Source organism: Vulpes lagopus, chromosome 3 (genome assembly GCF_018345385.1).
Source record: "Vulpes lagopus strain Blue_001 chromosome 3, ASM1834538v1, whole genome shotgun sequence".
NCBI lineage: Eukaryota > Metazoa > Chordata > Mammalia > Carnivora > Canidae > Vulpes > Vulpes lagopus.
The window spans coordinates 76,613,737-76,640,259 of NC_054826.1; the positions used below are offsets into that span (position 1 = coordinate 76,613,737).

At 41.8% G+C, this 26,523-nt stretch overlaps 1 protein-coding gene across 3 annotated transcripts in view; it reads left to right on the top strand.

Annotated features, from left to right (window-relative positions):
* The first annotated feature begins 10,133 nt into the window (after positions 1-10,133).
* SLC16A9 (solute carrier family 16 member 9) overlaps positions 10,134-26,523 on the top strand; it is a 52,227-nt gene continuing 35,837 nt past the window's right edge. Inside the window, exon 1 of one of the 3 annotated variants that reach the window (XM_041747857.1) lies at positions 10,134-10,293. The gene's annotated coding sequence lies outside the window, so the exon portion shown is untranslated. Of the gene's footprint in view, positions 10,294-10,357; positions 10,581-26,523 lie in introns of those variants that run through there. The other 2 variants (XM_041747858.1, XM_041747856.1) reach the window with 2 other exon arrangements.

Below are 26,523 nucleotides of genomic sequence, written 5' to 3' on the forward strand. Positions count from 1 at the left end.
TGCGTATTTCCTGTAATGTATAGTATTTAGGCTGCACATAGTGAGTCAAATTTGTTGCAGATTATCTTGTCAGTATGACAAGAGTTCCAATAGGTGTTTCTTTATCTGCCCTGCAGCAATATTCATTTCTTGATTTATCTGGTGGTATATTGTAACACTACTGGCTAAAGAATCTGTTGGAAAATAATCTTGACCAGCCAAAGAAAAGTTGAACTAACAGCCTTTCCAAGAATTACATCTAAGCCAGAATTCAACCCTTGAGTTCATGAAGACCATGGTTGACAGAGATTGGATCCAAGATGACCTCTGAGGAATGATTCAAAGTCTTGGTTAAAAGACAAATTTTCAGACTTTGTTGCTGGACTTTGTTGATTTCCTGGACTTGTTATCATGCTTGATGGCCATTATGGAAACTCTTCTTAAATGAATTTCAAGAGCTCAGACACAGGTTTTGATAAGGCATTCTGAAAAGATATTACACATGGCAACCATTCATAATCATTGTAAATTTGTCAATGGATAGAAGTTCCCTCTTTTAACGATGTACAGGAGAGGTAAGATCAGAACCCTCGCTGGGTTTCTTTAGTGTACACATGAGAAAAAGCACTTACATAGCAGTTACTATGTGTTGGGCTTATTCTAAGCATTTTATTTGATTTCATTCACTGAATCTTCACAATACCATATGAGATTACTCTCCTCGTTTTACAGATGAGGAAACAGGCAACAGGAAGGATAAGGAACCTCATCAAGGTTACAAAGCTAATGGAATCTTGGCTTCTGCTCCTGTTCTCTATTCCCTTTGCCTCTTATTATTCAACCCCTTGGAGCTTCTGTTTCTTCATCTGAATAACTAGTAGATTATTGAGTGTGAAGTTGTACCGGCAAATCTCCAAGGCCTGTTCCAGTTCTGAGACTCCGGTTCAGAGCCAGCAGTCTCAAAAGGTATATTTATGATCATGTGTGACTAAGAGAAATATTCAAGTCACAAAGTATCCTGGTAATGTTAAAATATTCAGGAGCAGCCTCTTTAAGCCTCCAAGGATGTTTGGGGGACCAGGTTCAATGGAAGGAAATGCCCATAATTATCATTGTGCATAATCTTGAGAACTAATTCAGCTTTTCCTTGGTGGCAAAGTCTGTGTGTGATCAATCCGGGTATTTATAGTGTGAGTCATAGCACTTTAGGTTTAGAGATGTAATGATTTTCCTCCAAGTACAGGGTGCTGGATTTGTGGGTCATAGGGCTGTTGGCATGCCTCTGCCTGAGCCAGCTGTACACCTGGGATTTGATTGATGTTTGCTTGTTCCTGCCAAAGGATCTGGTTTTCCTCTCGGGTCTCTAGCCAAACAATCAACCCTGATTCTTCTTATTCAAGTGATGCATATTTCTAATGAAACTTTAGCATTTTCTCTGCAGGCACCACTACTCACCACTACTCACCATACTGGTTCTGCATAGGCTTCTCACTTTCTGTCTCTGTTGCTTATGCTCACCCAACTATGACCACATTAACCAAACCAAGAATTAGAAACTTGAATCTGACAAAAGAATTTTATACATTTCAAATTGCAAAATAAATCTTGGAGATATATCTTAGATTTGGAGTTTTGGGGAAATTTTTTTATGTTTTATTGGAACAATGGTTATAATATTTGAAATTTGGACTATTGTGGAGGATCCTGCAGTATGAAGCTCACTTCCCGGATTTTCCAACAATTTCCTATAAAGCTCTTATGGGAAACCTGGAAGCCATCACAAACCTTTCTTTTTTCCCAATTCTTGTATGGTACTTCTTAATCTCTCAAATTGGTTCCCTTGTCTTTTTATAATTGCATAGGCTTTACATTTTTATAAGTTTTTTCCTTGGCTGTTTAATCAGCCTCCTAACTAGTCTTCCTCTCAGTCTGTCCTCCAATGTGTTTTTGAAGGTTGATCATTTTGAAACACAAACCTAACCATGTCACCCCTCTGTTTAGAATCCTTCAAGGCTTCCTCTTTGCTGCCTGGATAAAGCTTTCATATGGAGGCCAGAACTCACATGGTCTAGCCCATTGGAGAAGACATTTATTGTGTTTTGGTTAGTCAGCAATCCAATTTGCTTTTGGAGAACTACCTCTTCTCCAATGAGTATTCTCAAAGTGCTCCATTTTTCCCTAATTGAGAGATGGTTATGTTGCCCAAGCGAGGTCAGTAACACTCTTTCCTCTGGGACTCTGAATTTTGAATGAAATCTTGCAAGGATGGAGCAAATGGTCAGAGCCCATTCATTTGCTGATGAGACTGTGAGTCCATGCCAGCTAGATCTTTAAGTAGACTTACGTCCTCTTGGGTTCTCCATTTATGCAATCCTACCAAGAGATGGGAACTGTTGTTTGCAATCAAAAGCTCCTGTTTACCTTCTACTTCCCACAAATACTCTTATCTTTAATCCTTTGTAGTTATCCATTGTAGTCCTCAATGTAGTCCCTAACATAAGAGATTTTTGTGCCATTTAGACTTGGCAAATGTTCTTTCCTCTCTGTCTTGGGATGCCTCCCTCTCAATCCAAGCTGTGTTTATGTTTCCGTGTTCCCTTAATGCAGCATGAGTACCTTGACTGAGGTACTTAAGCACATTCTAGTAACTATCTATCAGTATTCCCTCCTAGATTGCAAGGCCCTTTGTTTTCATAATGCCTGGCACAAAGTATATGATTAAGAATTATTTGAGGGATCCCTGGGTGGCGCAGCGGTTTGGCGCCTGCCTTTGGCCCAGGGCGCGATCCTGGAGACCCGGGATCGAATCCCACGTCGGGCTCCCGGTGTATGGAGCCTGCTTCTCCCTCTGCCTGTGTCTCTGCCTCTCTCTCTCTCTCTCTCTCTGTGTGTGACTATCATAAATAAAAATTAAAAAAAAAAATTTAAAAAAAAAAAAGAATTATTTGATGAATGAGTAAAAAAGAATAAGAACTGGAAGTATATTTTGTAGTTCATGCACGGAGACTTGGGTTATAGACAACACAGATTTCAGAAAATGGGTTGCAAGTTGTAGATCATAGAATCAATATAAATTACATGAGACTAACCGTAAGGTAAATTGCCGATGAGATTAAGGCAAATTTATCAGAATAAGGGTGGTCATGATCACTAAATCTTGTAACAAAGACAGACATAGCATTTGTTTCACTAAGGTTTTTTTTTTTTTTTTTTTTAAGACTAGGTAATTTTTTTTTTAAAGATTTTATTTATTTACTTGAGAGAGAGAGTGAGCAAGAGAGAAAGAGGACATATGAGCAGGGGCAGAGTGAGAGGGAGAAGCAGGCTCACCACTGAGCAGGGAGGCTGATGTGGGGCTCCATCCCAGGACCTCTGGATCGTGACCTGAGCTGAAGGCTGCTGCCACACTAACTGAGCCACCCAGAAGCCCAAGTAGGTAAGTAACTTAAAAACTATTTTCGTTAAAAAAAAAACAAAACTATTTTCAATACAGCTTGGTTAAATAGTGTAGTAATTAAGAGCAGAGACTCCAGAATCAGACAACCTTGGTTTAAAATTCATATCTCTGTTTTTTCATCTGTAAAATGGAGGAAATAGTACCTACTTCTTAAGTGCTTAGTACAACGTCTAGTGGGTCTGGTCGACTCCGTTTGCCACTCTCTCCCACTCAACACCATTTCTGCACTTCTTTGTCCTGCTCTGTGCCCAGTACGCTGAGTACTTGTGGACAGCACCTCTTGGGCTCCCTCGGTACCTTGGCCAATGATAAGCACCATCAAGAGACTTGAGAACAAAGAAAGAGGCAGAGGTTTTCTCTCTTCACTCATTTTGGCACTTGTCTTTGACTCAAACTACATCTCTTCCCAATTCCAGCTCCCTTTGGATGGTCCCTCCTTTTCAAGTTCTGCTTTCATCGGTACTGGTAATGCTAGGTCTTCTCTTTGTTACTTAGGATCCAGCAGCACCAATCACTTCCCATTGTCTGGTCTTCAGGTGCCTCTTGTTTATTCCTTTAACTCTGCCCACAGTGCTATAATTACTTTTTCCCTTTAGATTCCTTCCCTTGACTCACTGGGATGTATTCTGTTTCCTGTCTGGACCTTGACTAATCCACCGTATATATAAATGGCTTAAAAATGTAAGCTCTTATTATATTTATTAATATTAAATGTTTATTTACTAAACTTAAAAATTAATATTAAATACCATTAATGGAAAATAAAGTAGGTAATTATATATATTAGATATTGTTATGATCTTAAAACACATATGGCTATCGAGTAGAAAGCAGGAGTCACGTACATCTTTAAAATAAAGCAGAGGACTTCAAACACATTTCAATTCTATGGATGGTTGTTTTGCCTGCAGTTTAAGAAGCTGTACAGTGTGGGGGTGGGAGGGAGCCAGCACAGTCTGGGATTAGGGGTGTGCTGTTAGGCTGATTCCATCCACACATTTTCTACCCATGTCCGAACTCTTACAGGACATGCTTGACTGTACACTTTTGTCCCTCAAGGCTGCATTTTTTTTTCTTTATACCTTTTACTTTCACAAGTGGGCTACCATGTTCAATAACAGGTTCAACAAGCCAAAGGGGCAGCATGTTGCCTAGTTCTCTGGTGACCATATTTTCAAATGAAAAAAAAAAAAAAACTTGAATGTTTGCTTGTGGAAACCACGCAGTAAGCTATTTGAATTATCCACAATTTTGGACTGCATAGATCTTGTGCACAGAGTAGAGGTCAGGCTTTTTCACCTACATCATGTCGTGGAGAAGAGAAGGCTAAAACTTTACATTTGGAACTGAAATGTTGTTTGGGGCTGTCTGAAACTTTGTTATGTACTGCACATGGAAGTCGACAGTTAGGCAGAGGCACATGATAAAAATTGGCACTGTTTCAACAAAAGATTCAATTCAACAGTCTTATGTTTATTTTAAAATAGCATTAATCAGGGGCATCTGGGTGGCTCAATGGTTGAGCGTCTACCTTTGGCTCAGGTCTTGATCCTGAGGTCCTGGGATCGAGTTCTGCGTCAGGCTTTGCACAGGGAGCCTGCTTCTCCCTCTGCTTATGTCTCTGCTTCTATCTCTCTCTGTGTGTGTCTTTTATGAATAAATAAATAAAATATTTAAAAAATAAAATAACATTAATCAATTCTACCTGTATTAAAAAAAAAAAAAAAGAAATTGAATTCATTGGTACATTTGAACCCGACAGCCTGTCTTTGGGATTAAACCTTTCTCTGGTGATCTATTATCCAACATGATTACATCGTAGATCATATGAGCTGGATTTGTAACATACACAATTCCATGAGTGAATTAAGATGTGAGAGGTGGCCTGAGACTGTCCTTCAGGGAATTTTGGGAATTTTGGGAATTTTGTTCTAACCTTCTTCAATACACAGATGGAGAACCTCATATGTGCAAGCTCTGTGCCGGGTCCTGAGGTAAGGCCGTGGGTGAGGACAGGGAGAAGGCAGAAAGCTGAGTTTCAGAGGTGTTACCTCTGCACTCATGCTGCCTGTTTGCTTCCATTTCTCTGCTTTGTTGCCCTCTGACGTTGGGCAGCTCACTGAATCTCATGGGGCCTTAGTTTCCCATCTGTTAAATGGAAACTCTAATTTTTAAAAAAAGATTTTATTTATTTTTCATGAAAGACACACACACACACACACACACACACAGAGAGAGAGAGAGAGAGAGAGAGAGAGAGAGAGGCAGAGACATAGGCAGAGGGAGAAGCAGGCTCCATGCAGGGAGCCCAATGTGGGACTCCATCCTGGGACTCTAGGATCACACCCTGGGCTGAAGGTGGCGCTAAACCACTGAGCCACCCAGGCTGCCCGAGAAACTCTAATTTGAAAAAAAAAATCCCCGTGTTCATCACAGTATTATTTACAATAGTCAAGATAAAGAAGCAGCCTAAGTGTCCATCGATAGATGACTAGATCAAGAAGATGTGGCATATATACACAATAGAACACTACCAACCCATAAAAAAGAATGAGATCTTGCCATTTGTGACAATGTGGAACCCAGAGGGTATTATGCTAAGTGAAAGAAATTGTGCAGGAAAAGACAAATACCATTTGACTTTACTTATACGTGGAGTCTAAAAACAGAGCAGACAAAACAAAACAGCAAGAGACTCATAGATACAGAGAACAAATGGAGGGTTGCCAGAGGGGAGAGGGGTGCTGGATGAAATAGGTGAAGGTGATTCAGGGGTACAATCTTCCAGTAAGTAAGTAAGTAAGACATGGGGATGTAATGTACAGCACAGTTGTTGCAATATCCTAACAATTTTGTATAGTGACAGATGGTAACTAGATTTAGTGTGGTGACCATTTCACACTGTGTATAAATACTGAATCACTATGTTGTACACCTGAAACTAATACAATATTATGTGTCAATTGCTGTTCTGTTAAAAAAAAATAGAACAGAGCTTGGCAGAATAAGGCCACTCTTGCAGCAAAAAAGTCACTAACAGTTTGAGCGCACATTCATGTATTCATTGCTCATTTGGCCATTCATTCATTCAACAAAAGTTCAAAGCAAAGTGCTACCCTATTGCTGCCACTGTGCTCTAGGGAGCACTGATGAACAGGACGGACCAGGTACCTGCTTTCAGGATTTTATAATTTCTCTGTGAAAACAATGAGTACATGATAGGGGTTGGGAGTCCTACATGTGGATGTGTGTTAGATGCTTTGGGAATTGGTACATATAAAATGGTAGTTATCTTTTATTATGGCCTTGAGGCTGTGCGATGCAAGTCAGAAGGATGTGAAGTGGAAAGTGTATATATGTATACACACACACACACACACACACAGAAGGATGTGTATCCACATTCTATGTACTTCTATGTCCCTGATTTCCACTTTCATGAGGATATATAATGGTTCAGAGCACGGTTCTCTGTAGCCTGGATGTCTAGATTAAAATCCTGGCCTGTCTGTCATTAACTGTGCTATTGGGGGCAAATTAACTGTGCGATTGGGGGCAAAAATTTCTCTGTAGTTCATTTTCATTAGCACCCAATGAGGATGATTATATTAGCACCTACTTCTTAGGTTTTTTGTGGATTGTAGTGAGTTTACTGAGCTGGCACTCCTCTTACGAGCGTTTAATCATTTTCCTAAAGTAGAGTGGAAAGGGCACAGGCTTAGCAGCCAGTCGGACCACAGCCTGAGTCCTACTCCATCATTTACCAACCAAGCAAGTAAGTGAACCTCTGAATTCCAATTTTCTCATCTGTAAAACGAAGATAACAATATGTAATCCCATGAGATCGCATAGCTCTTGGCAATTACCATGTGCTCAAAGATGGCATTTCTCTCTCTTGTCCCTTCCCCTAAGATTAAAAAGCATTTGAGCCCAATAATGTGATGAAAGTAAAGGCAAGAAAAAGATGAAACAATATTCTGGAGAATTACAAGTAAAAATATGATGAAGTATGTCTTTAAGGTCATTTTTAACATTTGAAAATTTGTCCTTTTAAACAAATCTCTGTAAGTATGTGAGAGAATGACTTATCCACTTCTAGCAGTTTTTAACCTTTTATCTGTTACAGTGTGAGTGAATGCAATGGAATTTATAGAAGGATCACTAGATGGTTATTGAAACTTATCTGACCCCCACCTCACTAGCAAATCTTGCTTCTTCCAGTCATTGGGGATGAAAATTCTAGATGGTAGAGAGAAAGTTTTATTTTTATCCCTGCCAACCTGCTCTCCACCCCCCTCTGCCCTGCTGGTGGTTAGGGGTGGGGGTGTGATCAGAACATCCCGCTTCTCGGGGTCAAATTCCACTCATAGGTAAAGTGTCAGGGGTAGGCTAGATTCCAGAGTTCTCTCGCATGTCTAGTTGCTCTACTGAGATATGACTGAACAAGGAACTTTCACAAGGGGGTAGGGTGCTCCTCGCACACATGGCTGCGGCTCCCTAAGCCAGTGGCTGCTGCTCCCAGAGCTACCTTCCAGACTCCCTAAGTGCTCCAGGCTGCTTCTGCCCACACCACTCATTACAATATGAGTCTGGATCCCCAGCCATTTGAGTTTTTGACCCCTTGGGATCCAGTCTTACTTTAAAGTTGGGACATGCTCCTGTGTGTAAGAATGAGCTCATTTTCAGTTCTTAATTGGTAGGTGTGGGCTGGCTGAGGAGACACAGGAGTGCTGATCTCTGTTAAAGAAATCTGGGAGAGGTGCCTGGGTGGTGCAGTCTGAATAAGCCACCGACTCTTTCTTTTGGCTCAGGTCATGATCTCAGGGTCCTGAGACTGAGGCCGGTGTTGGGCTCTGTGCTCAGCACAGGGGCTGCTTGGAATTCTCTTCCTCTCCCTCTGTTCCTCCTGCTGGTAGTCTCTCTCTAAAAATAAATAATTAAATCTTAAAAAAAAAAATCTTTAATGTCCCCTCCCCCAACCAAAAAAATCCAGGAAAAAGTTGGTGGAGATGAGAACAGGGACAAAGCACCTTCAGAAACCAACGGGTGAGCACAAGTATTTTTCAAACACAGTTTCCTTGTTTTCTCTTATATTTTTATACTTTTATATACGTGTATTTGTTCAATCAACTAACTATCAAGATGACACCGGCTTTGGTGGTTAGAGGGTATTTGAATCAAAGAAAAAGCTTTCTAAAATGTCTTTAATCAAAACATACAGAGAAAAGTACACATCCTATCAGTGCACAGGTCAATGCATTCGAATAAAGTGAACACACTCGAGTAACCACAGACCAGCTAAAAAATAGAACATAGTGAGAAGCCCCTATTCTATCCTCTCTCTTTCTCAGACGTACATTTTTGATGGTGTTGACAGCATCGCCTCTCCATTTTCTTGTCCAGAAACTATTCCTGGGACCACCTCCCTATCATTCTTACTGTTACTTCACCACTAGCCACCAACCCCCCATCTTTCTCCCTCTTAGGACAAAACAAAACACAAAACATCAACTAGCACTGGCTATTCTCTTCCCAATAGCCTGAAAGTCAGTAAATTGGGTTCAAAGGAATGGTGTGGAGCAGAAGGAGGAACCGCTGCTTTCCTAGCTGTAAAAACTTGACGTGCATGGTCGGGTCCTCGAGAATTTTGGGGCTCTCATTTCATGTAGACTCCACCATGGAGAGCAAACAGAGGCTCGGGAAGGGGAGGCAGCTTAGTCCGGACTTCGGAAAACAACCTTTTTTATTTTATTTTTTTAAAGATTTTATTTATTTATGAGAGACATAGAGAGGCAGAGACACAGGCAGAGGGAGAAGCAGGCTCCATGCAGGGAGCCCGACGTGGGACTCGATCCAGGGTCTCCAGGATCAGGCCCTGGGCCGAAGGCAGGCGCTAAACCGCTGAGCGGCCCAGGGATCCCCAAAACAACCCTTTTGGAGTGCGGGGTCTTTGTCTCGGTCAGAACCGGAGGCTTCAGTGTATAAAGGGATGTCCCAGCGATGGGCGTGGCCTTAGGCCTCTTTGAGGAGCTGGTAGGAGCAGCGGGGCCCCTTCCCAGAAATATGTATACACCGAGAGTGCGTGTTACTTTAGGGGTCCCCTCACGCAGCGAGCCCCAGTGCCCACGAGCTGCCCGCAGTCTGCTGCAGGGGCCCTCCCCAGCTCGGCTCCCGAGCCCCTGCGCCTCCAGCCAGAGCGCCCCCTGCGCGCCTCGCCGAGGGCGGACTCGGACGCACCGGCTCTCGGCGCCCTGGCCGCCGCGGGTCGCCCTCCTTCCCATGGGGCTGTCACAAAGGACAGCACTTGGCACCCGCGCTCTTCCCTGCCCAGGAGCACCGACTCCACTAGGTTCTGGTGCCCGGCTCTCTGGGATCCCTGCCAGCTGGGGATGCAGCTCCGGCCAGAAGGGCGCCCGGCGGCCCCGGGGGCCCGGGAGAGCGGGGGCGCCTCGCCCTCACCTCCAGACCCGGCTGCCCCCGACGCCCCGGGTCTCGGGAGCCGCGGCGGGCGGGGGCGGGGGCGCGGGGGCGGGGGCGCGGGGGCGGGGGCGCGGGGCGCGGGGGCGGGCGCGGGGGCGGGGGCGCCTGGCCCGCGCCGCCGGCTCTCCCGAGGCCTTTCGGGGCCCCGAGCACCGCGGCCTCGGGGTGCCCCCCCCCCCCCCCCCCCGCCGGCCGGACCCGCGCCGGAGCCGCGAGAGCAGGAGCAGCGCCCCTACCGCCGGCTTCTCCGCCTCCATCTCCGCCGCCTCCTCCTTCCCCCGCCACCCGCGCAGTCACAACCGGTTCAGACTGGCCGGGGTGCCCCGCAACGGAGGGAGACGGGGGGAGCCGGCGGGGAAGAAGTTCGCGGGAAGGAGGTGCGGGAAGGGAAGCTGGAGCCGCGGCGCGGGGCTCGGGGGGGCGGAGGGCGGCGGCGGGCGGCGGCTCCCGGGGCCGCGCGTAGCGGACCGATTGCCCAATACGCTGGCAGGGGCCGGGGCCGGGGCCGGGCCGGGCCGGGCCGGGCCCCCGGATAAATAGCGCCCGGCGGGCCGGCGCGGAGGGGAGAGCGGCGGCCGCGGTCCTCCCCGCACCCCCGGCCCGGCTCGCCCGGGGCTCTGCGCCCGGTGCCGCGCCCCGGAGCCCCGGCCGAGGCCGCTCTCAGGTAAAGGGCTGGGGCTGGCGGGACGGCGCCGAGGCTCGGCGGGCGCCTCCCGGAGGCGAGCGGGGCCCCCGTGGCCGGGGCTGCAGGCGGCGCCGCTGTCGCCCGGGCAGGCACTTCGGGGCGGGCTGCTGCCTTGGGATGGGCACCGGGGTGGGACTCGGGGCGCCTGGCGCAGCCCGACACCGCGCCCCGGGATGGGAGCGTCCGCGGGCTGCCGGGCTGCCCCAGCAATCGAGGGAGGCATTTTGCACGGAGGCGGGAGAGAGGGAGACAGACGGACAGACGGACAGACAGAGGGTCTCGGAGGAAGGATCGGGCGCAGGGCGGAGGTCTCCCGGGGAGCGGGCGGCGGGCGCGGAGGGCTCGGCGGTCCCCGCGTGTCCGCGCTGCCGGGGGGGGGGCTGGGGCGCGCCGCCGCCCCGGGGAGGGTCTCCCGGCGCCGGGCTGCCCGGGGCGGGGACGGAGGCAGCGCGCGGGGCTGGCGGGCTCCGCGCCGCCGCGCCAGGCTCAGCACCACCGGGTCAGCCCGGGCGACGGCCGGGAGGCGGCGGCACCTGGGCAGCCCGGACCCCGGGCGCGAACCTGCGACGACCACTTAGAAACTTGGTGGTCAGACACCAACCCGCGCGCCTGCGGTCGCCAGGTCTGGTTCAGTACAGGTCAACCCACCCGGGCTGTTGAGGCGGGATTCACACTAGATAATGTGCTTACACAGTAAGTTACGAAAATCACCAATTTCCTGGGTCACAATTAGTTTGAGTGTTTTTTTTTTTTTTTTTAATCAAACTTAAACTATCTGCACAGTAGCTAGATTGCAGACGGGTCCCACTATCCCCGGAGTAGAATATTTAGTTGTTCCATCAAATTGTGTTAATTTGGTATGTCCTGACAGTTTCTAAGATTCACGTTGGTTTTAGCTCTGAGAAATTGTTCTGGCTGGTCCAGGGGGAAGACTGTGGAAGCTGTGGGAAGGTTCCGCAGTGAAAGTATCAGTATTCATTACGTGATCACACTTTCTTTTAAAGAACGTGTGAATGAAAAGGAGAGGGTTAGTACCGATATCATTGCTAGAAATAAGGTGTGTTTTTTTTTTTTAAGGCCCTGGGAAATGGAAATTGCATGATAAAATAGTTCAACCTGCAATTTTGAGACAACTAGTTTTAACAGCGTTAAGAACATCCTCTGTTGCTTCCCTTTTGTATGTAGGCTGGTGGGGGGTGAATATAGGGGAGGACAGGTAATACGGGGAAGTGGACCAGGATGCTAGGAAATCTCCTCCAGCTTCTGGCTGTGACTGAAGAGATGGAGGTGACGGTGGAGGTTGGTTGGTATTGGAATCTGTACCAGGACAAACCAGACCATGGTGCTTTCGGTTGGTGCTGGTCATGAAACTGGGGCTAGAGGAGGACAATTAAAAGATGAGGTCAGATATTCAAGCTTTATTTCCTCATCTCAATCGTTTGAAACCCCAGTTTCTGTGATCTTTTACTCAGGTGAGATATCTCTTGAGTTTATAGAATACCAGTATATTGAGTATAGAAAGCCAGTGGGAAGGTGCAAAAAACCACAACGTCTTGCTTGTATAACTCTAGGCTTTCAAGAAAATTTCACCTAGTGACTTTAATTTAATTTATTTAATTTTAATTTTAATTTGTTTTAAAGATTTATTTATGTATTCATGAGAGACATAGACTGAGCAAGAGAGGCAGAGACACAGGCAGAGGGAGAAGCAGACACCTTGCAGGGAGCCTGATGTGGGACTCGATCCCGGATCCCGGGATCAGGACCTGAGCCGAAGGCAGGTGCCCAACCACTGAGCCACCCAGGCATCCCGTGACTTTAATTTTAATTAAAGATTGCAAGAGTGCATATATCTTAAGGCAGTTGGCCTTTACTTTGAGAGGCTCTTTGCAGATACCAAAGTATTCCTGTGGATGATGAGATTGAACTAGAATTTACAACTGAGTTCAAGCAAAGAACACATGGTCTCCGCCTTCAAAGAGTTTAGTCTAGTGGGAAAAATGGGTATGTTTACAAATATCTACAATACAAGATAGTATAAAAGGACTCATATGGCAGTAACATCAATAGTGTGCTATTGAATGGCAGAGAAAAGGAAAGGTTCATTCAAGGTTAAGAACTAAAAAAAGTTACATAGCAGGTGTAGCATTTGAGCTGGGATTTGAAGAAGGAAGAGGATTTCCTCCATTGAAACGAGCCTTGCTGGAACAAGCAAACAGCACAGAGTTCTGGAAGTCCGATGTATCCAAAGGAAGCAGAGTAGTTTGGAGTGGCTAGAGCCTGAAATTTAAGATGATAAGACTGGGAGGTAGGATGGGGCTAGGCTGTGGAGAATATGGCAAGCCATGCAAAGAAATTTAAAAATGTTATTGAACATCATCATCATTATTGTTATTATTATTGATACCAGCAATGTTAGCATCCTTAACTGTAGTTTATACCTTGAAGTTCAGTTTTGTTTATACCCTAAAATAAATAAATGGATGAAATCTCAATGGTATTGGTTTCCTATAAATGTTACTGTAAAAGAGTAATGTGTTTCAAGTTTTTCCCCCAAATCTGGTCTTATGGCATACCAACTCTTAGTTCAATGAAAACTCTGGATAGAAAGACACTTCTACTTCCCTGGGCAATATGCAGAGTAGAGCCATTGTCTATTCTCTGTTTCAGTTGCCAGTAATAATGATAATTATTATTAATGCTTATTAAACATGATATACCATGTGAGCCACATACCTTATTTCACTGAAGAAGGCATAGTTTTGGTCTTAGGTTGATAATTTTAATAAGGTCATTCAGCTAAGTAGATGATGGGACCAGGATTTGAAGCCAAGAAAAATGTCTGTCAAAAGCCCATCCTTTGACAAGTTGTTGAACTATCACGTACAAGATAACTTGTTAAAAGAAATTAGAAATTGAGCCTGCTACCTATAGAAGTGTTTCTCTGTTTTAAAATTTGCGTCTTCATTCCTATCATTCTGATTTTATTTTTTAAATTGAGTTATAATTGACCTTAATAGATTATCAACCTAAGATCAAAAACATTAGCGAATGTGACAACATTGAATACAAAGACTGGCTCTGCCAGATTCTCAGGGAGAGTGTCCATTTCAAATCTTCTTCTCATTATTTCCAATAACTCCCCCCTCAAATGCACCAGCTCTTTTTGTATTTCAGCATCTTGTGTATGTTGCATTGTGTCTTGAGTTTTTACTCTGAAAGTGACGTAGCAGATATACTAGTTTGTATGTGGCATAGTCAAATGCATGTTCAGACAACAGATTGGACTCTGCATAATCATGTACAAGTTATGCAAAACCTACAATAAGCAAAAAACACACCAGTGTGGATATCATCATCACACAAGCCATATCAGTGTAGATATCATCTACTGGAAAAGAGAAAAACTGAAACAAGAGCCCAGTAGCATAGGGAACATGATAAGAGTATCAGATGCAGGGAAATGATTATAACAACTGTCTTTAAGTGTCTGGCCCTTACCTTATTTTGCCTATTTTTTTTAAAAAAAATTATTTATTTATTCATGAGAGACACACAGAGAGAGAGGCAGAGACAGAGGCAGAGAGAGAAGCAGGCTCCATGCAGGGAGCCTGATGTGGGACTTGATCCTGGGTCTCCAGTATCATGCCCTGGGCTGAAGACGGCGCTAAGCCGCTCTGAGTCACCCGGGCTGCCCCATTTTTCCTTTTTGTAACTCTGTTAAATCTAGATCTTTTCTTCTCAGGCTCTAAGTGGTTTCCAAATTCTGCTACTTTCTCTTCTGAGCCTGAGAGTAGGACTGGAAATGGGTGACTGCTCCCTGGATTGGTCAGTGAGGACCCAGGTACTGGTCTTGCCTATAGCGTGACATCTCGAAACCTGTGTCTTCATACAGAGGGGCAACTGAGGAGTTGATAAAATCAGTGGTAGCAAGTTCACAAGGTTCACCCAGAGGAGACCAACAAAGCAGATGAGGAAGGGAGAGTGGAGAGAGCACAGGTGAAGCTCTAAAAGCAGGTCAACCTTGGTCCTGTGTCAAGGAGATGTTAGAGAGTGGAAGGAACTGGAGAGAACATGTTCATTCAACGAGGGTGAAAGCTATTCAGTCCCAGCCAACTGTTATGTGGGAACAAGGGCCCAGTGTTGCCAGATCTTCTGATGGATTTTCAAGAGAATCCAAAAATTCAGATTTTTACGTGAAATTTTCCAGTTTTAAAACTTTGGCAATTCTGAATGAATAAAAATAAGACAAAAAGAAAAAGAAAAGAAAATATATATTATGCAGGCCAACAAAATGCCTCTAAGAGATTTAGAGATCAGATCTGGCCTGAGGGCTGTCAATTTGCTAGAGGATTCCCAAGGCTTCTGGCTTTATTTATTTATTTTTAAAAGATTTTATTTATTTATTCATTTATGAGAGACACACAGAGAGAGAGGCAGAGACACAGGCAGAGGGAGAAGCAGACCCCATGCTGGGAACCCGATGTGGGACTCGATCCCTGGTCTTCAGGATCACGCCCTGGGCAGAAGGCAGGCGCTAAACCACTGAGCCACCCAGGGATCCCCGGCTTCTGGCTTTATGCTTCCATGATCCCACACTCAGACCATGTTATCTCTAACCTATTTCTTCCATTTTGCTAAAACATAGGCCAGTACTCACCATATATAAGTTGTGCTTTGGAGGATAACTTAGCTTTGGAGGAGCTCTTTGCTAAGTGCTAAACGATGATAGATCTATAAGGTCTTACAGAGTCAAAGGATGTCCTTTTTGGATGGCTATGCTATTTTCATAACTCAGAGGCTCCAGCAGTTAATTACTTGTGTTAATTATACCTTTTGGGGACAATTAGTGTCATTTAATTCCAGGGCCCAGGGTTATTTCTCTAAAACATTTTCCTTCCTGCTCTCCCTTCTCACCCCAATGTGAGATAATAACCAGTTGCGAAATTGATCCTGGTTCCCACTTGGGCAAGTTGCATTTGTAGCCTGACTTATGGTGCTCAAAGAAATCTTCATTATCTTTACTCTGGCAGAATTTCACCATGTGGTCTGTCTCTCTCTTTAAACTTGGAAGTATTTCGGAATGTTCTTGAACTGCAGACAGAATTAAGGTTTGGCTTTTGAGTTGTGTTAATACAGCAGTTTAAATTTTTATTTTTTTAAACATATTTAGATGGACCTCAAAGTAAAAATGAAAACAAAAACTAATGGATTTGTGTATGATTCCAATCGCAAATTATTTTTAAGAACTCTGGTTCCTCTGCAGTGAAGTTCTTCAATATAAGATTTTTTTAAAGCTCAGTTTATTGTAAAGATTTGACTGGCTAAGATGTGTTCCTCATTTTATATCAATGAGCTCTCTTACAAACAAGAGAATCTGACTCTAACTGAAAAGTTCAGGGCAGATGTTGACAATAAGAAGGAAGCATTTGAGTAAATAAAATAAGAATGGCATGTTTAGAGAAGCCACATACATATCTTCTTGTGACTGAGCTAATTTCAAGAGGACGGACATCATTTCTGGATGATGGCTCTAAACCACAGTGTGTCCTTGTCCTGGCCCCAGTAATGAGTCAACGCCCCCGTTGCACTTCAGAGTGTGCCAAGCATGTTTAACATTTAAAACCAAATCTGAGAGAATCAGGTAACTTTCTGACCAGTAAAGACATACCATTTGACGTTGTATTGGTAAAAAATTTAAATTAAGAAAAAGCATAATTTCTTTATTTTTACCACGTATTTGGCTAGTCCTTCAGATGCAGTGATAGAAGCAGGCTGTAAGCTCCATGGAGGCAGGGACACATTGTCTTCATTCCACAGAGCCTTCTAAATGCATTCATTTCATTTTCTTCTGAATAAATGCACAATACCTTCTAAATGCACTTAATTCATTTTGTTGAATGAGAGGTGTTTGATTACTTCTTTTGATATATAGGAGAGTTAGGTAAGTAGGTTTTCTAGCTTTCATTAATTTCCTAAAGATTTACTGACCTTTTACTATGAGGCAAATACAATTCTTAGTACTTGGGATACTGGCCAGGCTTGTAGGTTAAAAAATAATAACAAATCATAACAATATATTGTGATGAATGTTATAATAACAAGGTTGCCCAGACTGGTGTGAGATCTTAGAGGAGGAACTGCTGACTGTTGCAGAGTCAGGATGGCATCAAGCAGGAGGAGACAGGAGAAGGAGAAGTTTGTCGAAGCAAAGTGGAGACATGCATCTGGCCCCTCTCTAGAGGAAGAAAGGAGCGTGGCTCAAGTGCTGAATTGCGACAGTTGCTTGGGGACCACAGGTTTAAGGGACATCCTGGAGGGGCTGGATTGTTGCAAATCATTAGAGGAAAACAAAAGGAATCTAGTAACTTGCTGGGCATTTGAAGATGTAAGTATCTAATATATGGACAAAATATGGATTTGTAAAACCAATTTTTCATTTTCATTTATAAGTTTTGAATAATGTTATTCATTGATGGGGGAGTGTAAGCGTTCATTCACTCTTTGCCAAGCTCTGGGCCTCGTGTTTCATAGAGATTGTTTCCTATATTCCTCCTAAAATAAGAGGAAGGAATTCTAACTATTTCCATTCTACAGTTGAAGAAACAGAAAGTCACTAACTTGCTTAGAGTCATATGCTTAATGGCAGAGTTCAGCCATGACCCCAGAAGAAATGACGCCAGGATCCGTGTCCTGGCCCATGGACTTGTGGTTTCGACCGCGACCTTTAGTGAGATGTGTTTGTGGGCCTGGCCCTGCACAAACACACACAGGCAGACACACAAATCCTGGAGCACAGTTTCACAGACTAGTACTGAGCACTTACCACAGTGTAGGAGCTGTTCTTACATTTTAGATTCTTACCTATTTTATTCTATTCTAAATTCCAGTTCTAGAACATGCTACTCACAATCCACAGTTGATTTCATGACCCGTGATGCAGTGCAAGGTTTGGACAACACTACTCTAGCCCACTGCTTGACATTCCTTTCCAAACTATAGCTTAATGCTCTTTCCTGTTACGTTCAACAAACATTTATTGAGTGCCTATTGTATGCATAGATGCAGAAAGAACGTAAAGAATATAAGATGTCCCCTGACAACGGAAATTTTTTGTTAGTGAAAAGAAAGGAAAGAAGATGAGTAAATGACTAACTATAATGCATGCCAGAATGGAATAAGAAAAGAATGCTGGGGGATCCCTGGGTGGTGCAGCGGTTTGGCGCCTGCCTTTGGCCCAGGGCGTGATCCTGCAGACTCGGGATCGAATCCCACGTTGGGCTCCTGGTGCATGGAGCCTGCTTCTCCCTCTGCCTGTGTCTCTGCCTCTCTCTCTCTCTCTCACTGTGTGCCTATCATAAATAAATAAAATTAAAAAAAAAGAAAAGAAAAGAATGCTGCTCCCAACATATCATGGGAGCATTGAGTGATCAGTCCTGGCTCTAAATGTATATGAATTTGACTAGTAGTGATTAGTGTTTTTTTTGTGCTATGATAATATTAAAACTTTTATGAAATTAATAGAAATGTCTTTAGTAAAGACTTTTAAGAATAAAGGCCAAAGGAGATTTGAAGACCATGATAATCTGTATATTTTTCTCAAAGGTGCTGAAGTGGTTAAAATACTATTATTATTTAGTCATCAGTTTGTTCATGTAAGCCCCTGGAGGATATTAGCAAGCCCAGTCATATTAAAGTATACCCATTAAAAGGGAACCTGGGTGGTTCAGTCGGTTAAGTATCTGCCCTGCCTTCAGCTCCGGTCCTGTGGGATTGAGCCAGGGAATAGGAGCCCTGCCTCACCTCATTCTGTCTCTCAAATAAATAAAATCTTTTTTTTTTAAAGATAACATTCAAAAGTCATTGGTACTCTGTCTGATAAATAGAAAGTGTTAATAGAAAATGATAATTTAAAAAATATTATTTATTTATTTATTTATTTATTTATTTATTTATTTATTTATGTATTTGACAGAGAGCACGAGCGAGAAAGAGCATAAGCAAGGGAAGGGGCTGAGGGAGAAGGAGAAGCAGACATCTCGTTGAGCAGGGCTCCATCCTGGGACTCTGGGATCGTTACCTGAGTCGAAGGCAGATAGATGCTTAACCGACTGAGCCACTCAAGTGCCCCAGAAAATGGTTAATTAGAAGTTATTCCATGATATGGTTAGGTAGTACTGCGTTTAAACCTCAGAAAATTTTCTTAAGTCCACTGTTTAGGGAATTCCTAAGAAATGGACATTTCAAATATTTCTCCTTTGCCATGATTGATTGAAATGGGTAAAAAAAAGAAAGAAAATAAATTTAAATAAAAGCAGCCAAGTCTTTCATTTTATGATTGTACATTAGGACGTGCAATTATTGAAGATGGCCTGTAGTGCTCTTGTCTCTTCTTTAGCTCAGTGACCACATGATAAAATCACCTGGAGCCTCCTTTCCAGAGATCCTGTTTTCATTGCTCCAGGGTGGGCCCAGGCACTGGTCATTCTTAAGCTCCCAGGGTGGTTCTGTGGTGTAGCCAGGTTTGCAATCCCCTGCACATCTTACTGTGCTAAGTGCTTAGGTATGTATGTGCTGAGTAAGCAGGTTAGGATGCTTTTGATGATTAGAAATAAGCTCAAGTGGATATACAGCCTCAAAATGGGGTTCTTCATTTGCCCATTCAATGCAATTGGAGTTACCACCTTTTCTTGAGAACTGGTTTAGAAAGGCAGATCTTAAGAGTCTTTGGAAGAAGAAAGGGGGAAAGGTTAAAAAACTGGGGCATTAAGAATACAAAGACGAGCGTGAGTTCATGTAGCGCTTTAGGAGACAAAGTAGCTGATTTAAAAGTCGCTTGTATGTTGGCAAATTGAACACCAATAAAAAATAAATTTATAAAAAAAACTTTAAAAAATAAAAAAATAAAAGGAATTCAAAAGTGATAGCGTGACGTAAAATATGAGTCACTGCTAAATCTATCTTATCAATGGAAAATACTCTCTATTTCAGGATCTAGTTTCAGACATCAACTCTGTCATTAGGGTTGGTGTGGTCAGTGGGTGAGAACCATGTCTCACAATGTTTATGTGTTAACTTACTCTGGAGCTGATACTGAAAAATATATATCCGAATCTGTTAATTAATCCTTATTAAATGTTTATGGGTTCCTAAAAAAATAAATAAATAAAAGTTGCTTGTAGCCTGCGTCAACTCTGGTGGTCAATGCTCACCTCCACTCTACCCACGAATACCCTATTCACTGTACCGCAACTGTGTGTGTGTGGGCGGGGGGGGGGGGGGGGGGGGAGGTGCTGGAAAGCTGTGTGGCTTCCTGAGGTGGAAAGAAAAGGAAGGAAGGAAATGAAAAGGAGAAAGAGAACAAAAGAAAGGAGATGATAGCAAACCTCATTTGGACTTCAGCACCTCTTTGTTTTTGTTTTTTCTTGACAGTTGGTGACCTAAGAGCAGACGGTCATTGTCCTTGTGTTCTTTCCTCACTGAACCTTCCCTCTCCCCATTTGCTGACCTTTTCTTTTACTGTCAGGAATTATACGAAATGTTGAGAATGTCATTTCCATATCCCTTTTTTTCCAGAGAGGAATTTGGTAGTGTGTGTGTGTGTGTGTATGCGTGTATGCGTGCACATGCGCACTGTCGTGACAGAAGGAGAGCAGTCATGAATGTTCTGGCCAGCTGTATTTGTAGGGATAGTACTTTCAGATTTTGAGAGGCTCTCTGCCAAGATATAAAAAGAATATTTTTATGACAAGCAGTTGCATTTAACAGGATAAAAAATAATAATTTACATTGAGATTACAATGTGCCAGGCACTTTGCTAAGTGCTCTACATAAATGAGCTCATTTCATCATCACAATAGTCTGATGATGTAAGTGCTATATCATTCCTTCCCCTTAGGGATGAAAAAATCGAGGCACAGAGATATTGCAGTAACTTGCTGAAGTTCACACTCTTAGCTAGTATCAGACATGAGATGTACACCCAGATTGGCTAGGACTCAAGACCACACTCTTATTCCTTATGCTAAATTTTCTAGAATATATGTCTTCCTGTATTTATAGATATAAATATCTGTGTATGTACTTGTATGAAGCTATAGCTTTTGACATAACAGAAACGTGGAAATTCTACTAATCATTTTTTTGGGACCACATAACACCTTTACTAGAAGATCTCAGTTTCTTTCCACCTACCTTCCCCAACTGGGAGATTGCTTGGCTAATTTGGACAAATTAATAAGTGACTCCATCATTATGTTGACAGCTTTATTATAATTATCACCATCAGCAGCATTATCATCATCATGATAATCTGCTCAGAGTTTTACCTGCCGCAACATGCTTGCTCTGTTGGGGACTGCAGAGCTGAGGACTGCAGATACTCTCTGTTGGGGCATGTAACTTGGACCCAGAGAAGTGGGGTGACCATTTTTGCACTGACTTCCTGGAGATTTATGGAGCTGCTTCTGCTCAGGTTTTTCCTGGGCTCCTGTACAGCAGTAGGATAGCATTATGGGTGATTGAATGACTCTCTGGAAGTAACGTGTCCAGGCTTGGCCATTGTGGACAAAGGGAAAGAGAGGAAAAAACTTTTCTCTTTTCTGGCTGGCAATGATGTGTACTTGCTCTCTCTGGAGCCACAAGGGTGGAACTCTGCTCATTCTCCAGCCGGAAACCAGCCAACAGATTTTGGGGAGTTGCCACATCAAAGTGTGGGGTTAATAGCATTGCCACCACCAGTGGGGACAGAGCCAAATGTCACAAATGAAGAGAGAGCGGGCAACCATCCATTCCTTTGTTTGCCCTCTGTGCTTCAGGGTGGTTAGAAAAATAAAAGCTGTGCTCTCCTGAGAAGGTCCAATTATTCTGCTCTCTTGTTTTGTAAAGTTAGGATTCTTTGGAGAGAGATGCTTACTTGTTTATAGCCTTCCAATTCACTGGGACGCATTAATATGTTGGAGGTTTTTTGAGTTGATACACTTTCTGACACTATTTTCTCCTATTTTCATTAAAGAAGCTTTTGCAAACTTCAGATAAATGGATGTAATCATCTTTTAAATTTTGTATCAGAGATAGTATTCTCCTTTTGCATTTTCTCAAACATTTCATAGAAAATCAAGAAAATAACTTCATCATGGTCATCACTTCTATAGGAATTTTTACTTTTGATCAATAGAGATCTGGGGGTAAATAAGCTTTGTCCTTCACAATATTACAGACAATAGGGTTGAGCTAAAAGAAGAGCAAAATTCTGGCTGCTGCGCTGGGGTGGATGGGTTCAGGTAAGAATTTTCACATGCTCTAGTCTCCCTTTTTATCCTCAACTCTTAACCCCTTCTCTCGTTTGCCTGTATCCCTTTTCCACTGGGAGAGATGTGACAGTTGGTCAGAGGCTGTTGCTCCTAAAGGACAGTGATTCTTAGCCCTGGCTGCACATTAGACTGACAGGAGGGTCAGGCTGTATCCCAGAGCAGTGTGCAGTGAGACCTCCATCATGGATATTTTAGGCTCCCCAGATGATTCCAGCGTTGTCAACATCAAGAACCACTGTGGTTGGGCAGCTGTTTTCAGAGTGCATCTGTGCATGACCTCCATCAGAATCACAGGGTGATTTAAAAAAAAATATATAATTTCTGAGATTGCACTAAAAATTCTTAGGCCTTGAACCTGTAATAAAAGGAAACCAAATCTGGTAGTAAACATGATTTTTGAATTATCCCAAATTGGAATCTGGCAATAACCAGATCTTGGTTTAAATTTTCTAAATATTAAGGAGTAACTAAAGATGAAAAAGTCTTTTATAAACCATAGGTTTAAATATGATTCAGTAACTAGTTGCTATAAAACTCTGGCATGAGTAACTACTACCTACTCCTTAAAGAAGCTATCAAGTTAGCAGAAATCCTTTATGATTTTTAAAGTAATAGCTAACATTTATTAAAATGTTTTACTGTGTGCTAGGCACTGAGCTTTGCACTTGAAATTCACTGTTGTTCCATTTTAAGACAAAAGAAATGTGGTTGAGAGACATTAAGTAGTTGACTCAAGAACAAATGGTAAGTAGCATAGACTGAATTGGAAGCTAAATATATATATATAAAATATATATGCATTTTATTTATTTATTTATTTATTTATTTATTTATTTATTTATTTATAATATAACAAAGCTCCTAAAATTCTGGAACCACCTACTAGAAAAATCTCCCTCTTCCTCTCTACCCCATCTTTATGGTAAAATTAAGAAGGATAAAAAGAAGCTATTAAACAATTGAAAATGCTAACTTGCTTCGCATCATTCTTTTTACGTCCTTCTGGTGTATATACATAAAACATCCAAACACCACTGATGTACTTCAGAAATCCTGAATTTATGTTTCATTTTCATTGCTTAGATTCTTCTCTTATGATGTGTGGTCATTCCTGCACCTGAATAGAAAGCAGCTTTGCTTTCTGTTAATTCTTTGTTTGAGGAGTTACACATCGAAATAAGCAACTCATCATCTCCTGACTTCATTTCCTTAGTATAACTTGTTTCTAGGTTAAAAGTCTGGACGTGTGTGTTGGGGCAGTGTGTGTGGACATGGCTGAGGAGAAGTACTATTGGCCTGGAGGAGGGGCCTCCCATGGCTGAAAGACCTCATACAAAGATTGTAAGATCAGGCCCCATATCTGGTCATTGTAACTGTGTGTGTGTTTGTAGAATTAATTTTTTTCCCTTTGTAAAGTCAGCTTTATTGAGGTATAATTTATATACAGTAAAATTCAATAATTATAAGTGTATAATATAATGAATTTTGACAAATAGATACAGTTGGAGTTTACATTAACTTAATAAGCTTTATTAAAATATAATTCACTACTCTATAATGCATCTGTTTAAAGTTTGTTTGATTGTTTTCAGTATATTCACAGACTTGTGCAACCATCATCACAATTAATTCTAAAATATTTTCCTCATGCCCGAAAGAAACCTCATACTCATCAGCAGTCACTTCCTGTTTCTCCTCAAATCTCCTAGCCCTAGGCAACCACTGATCTGTTTCCTGTCTTTGTAGATTGCCTATTCTGGAAGTTTCATATAAATGAGAATCATGTAATATGTGGTCTTTTGTGTTTGGCTTTTTTTTGTGTTTGGTCTTTTGTGTTTAGCATAATGTTTTTAAGATTCATCATGTTGGAACATGTACCAGCAGCACTTCATTCCTTTTTATTGCTGAGTAATATTCCATTGTGTGGCTAGACTACATTTTATTCATCCAGTCATCAGTTGATGAATTTGGGTTTTTGCACTTTTTTGGCTGATAGCATTAATTTTTAAGGTGTAAACTTCAAGTAGATATCTTTCTAACCTCATTTTAGCTTCTTTTTCTTCAATATTTAATATACCAGTAGTCTGAAATGGCTTAATTCTCTCTTAACTTCTGAGATAGTCCATTTAAGGCCACCACAATTGGACTTATGGTCATACTAAAATTATTATTTGGAGTTCACTTCCTTTTATAGCTATGTCATATTGTAGAAAATACTACAGAATTGTAGATATAGAAATGTGTATTTATATAAAATCAGAATATCTTAATATGATTTTTAAAAGTTTTAATAGTTTATTAGAAGGACATTTCTTTTAAAAATGATCTTGACCTATAACTAAGTTTATTTTACTTCAGAAGAGAAATCAAAACTGTACTAATTATGAAATGTCATTGGAAAGTGACAAAATTAATTCAGTGACTTTTACTTTTAAAGGACTGACATTGGTGTTAATGTGACTATGTTCACTAATATAGAATCACCAAGTGGAGTAGCTTCACTTGAAAGTTTATATCATTGACCCAGAGGGAACTTACACTATTTTAAATCCCTGTGCTACTCCCAAATGATCAAAAATCAGTATGTTGACTCTTTTGCAATTGATGACTACACATGTTGCACTTTTTACTTCTCAGACATTATAGAATGAAGCTACTTGAGAAATAGGAAAGTGAAAGTAGAAGTGAGATCATGGCTGTAGTGGAGGCGGACTCCAGCGCCAGTGGCAGGCATAATTACTTGTACTTCTGAACTGCTTCTCTTGTGCTTGCCTCCCATTAAGTGGAATTTAATTAACTTATATCTGAATTATGAAGCTCAGTATATGCTAAAGGGTATTTTTAACCTATATTTTATTAGAATTTCCAAATAATTATTTGCTTATATTAATTTTTGTTAAAACACCCAAAGAATGATTTGTTTATATATATATTTTTTAGAATTCCCTCTAGTTTTTTTTTTTTCTTAATTTCCAGTATCCCTGGACCCAAACTGAGGTGGTGGAGAATTCATGATGGATGCTTGGAGTGCCAAAAGTCATGGTCAGGAAAGAGTAGTTATCAATGCTAGAACTGCTTCTGGCAGAGCAGGTCTGCTGTGTAGTTTGTAACTTGTTACCGACGTTGGAGTCAGAATGAAGCCATAAGATCCAGTAACTTTCGAACATGTTGTGCTGTAACACGTTTAACACATCTCCACTTTGTGGAGATATAATTAATCTATGATAAAGTTCATCTTCTGAATGTGTACATTTCCATGGATTTTATTCAGGAGTTGTGCAAGCTGTACCATAATCTACTTTTAAAATATTTTTAAATAATTTAAAAAGATTTTCATTACTTCAAAAAGAAACTTTGTGCCCTTGACAGTCTGCGCTCATGCCCACCATCAAACTGTTCTTCAGAGTGACTGCTGTGTTTTCATCACCACCAGTGACATGCCAGGGTTTCAGTTTGTCTCATCTTGGCCTGTGGTTTTAGAGCCTTTCATTTAACAAGAGTAGCACCCGTGTAACTGAAGGAACTCAAAGCCCAGGATGATTTAGACTTTTGACACACCTGATGAATGACCAGGTCAAGACAAAATCAATCTGGAATCAACCGCTTCTTTTCCTAGGGTGTATCACATGATCTTAGGCTCCTAATTAGAATAAAAACAAAACCAAAAATCAATCAATAAACTAAATAACAAAAACATGCTTCAACACCAGCTAATTTGGCAGTGATGGAGTTTTTTTAAAAAGTTATTTTTACATCCTTTGATTTGAGTGAAAAATGTATCTAGAACTCTTTAGTAAGATATAGGTAATAGTCAAAAGGGGGTTATTAGAGAATGATTATTGTCTTATTAGAGAATGTTTATTGTGAGGGGAACAAAGGCAAGAGGAACCATGGACTGAAAGTAAGATCAATTGTAAATCACTCTCAATTTGGTGAATAACAGTATAGCACATATGTACACACTTCAGGGATAGAAAACTTCGTGTCAACAGTGAATGTTCATAAATGTCAAATATGCAGTTCTGGGATCCTATACGTGGAGAACAGACATTTTCTGCTGGTTGTAGACTTAAGGAAATAACAAAGGACTGGCATTATTTGAATAGAACTAAATGCAATCTAAGATATTGGAGCTTAATCATCGTGAGTAAAATGTCAACTTTCATCAAGAGTCCCTTTGATTTTCCAAAGAAAGTATCTTGGAATTTGCCCTTTGACAAAACAAATTCTGGAATTAAGAGACATACTGTCCCTTTTATTATGATAATCTGATAATTGCTCCTTGACAAAACAAATTTTAGCATTGAGATATATTGTCCTTTATACTATGATAATCTAATAATACCATGTTATGGTTAGTTGTATTTCATACTGCCCTCTCTCTCCACTCCAAACAAGGTTTATAATATGTAGAACCTATTTAATATTTAAATTAAGAACAAGAAGTACACTTAAAGTATAAGTTAATGTTAATTTTGTGATGTTCCATTAAGTTGTAGTACAACAAGCTGCCCCTAATTACAGTGCTCTTCAAATGGTCTTCTCAAAATGGCTTGTAATTTTGAGTTTTATAAGGTGTCTTGTCATTCATAGTCTGGATTTGTGAACAC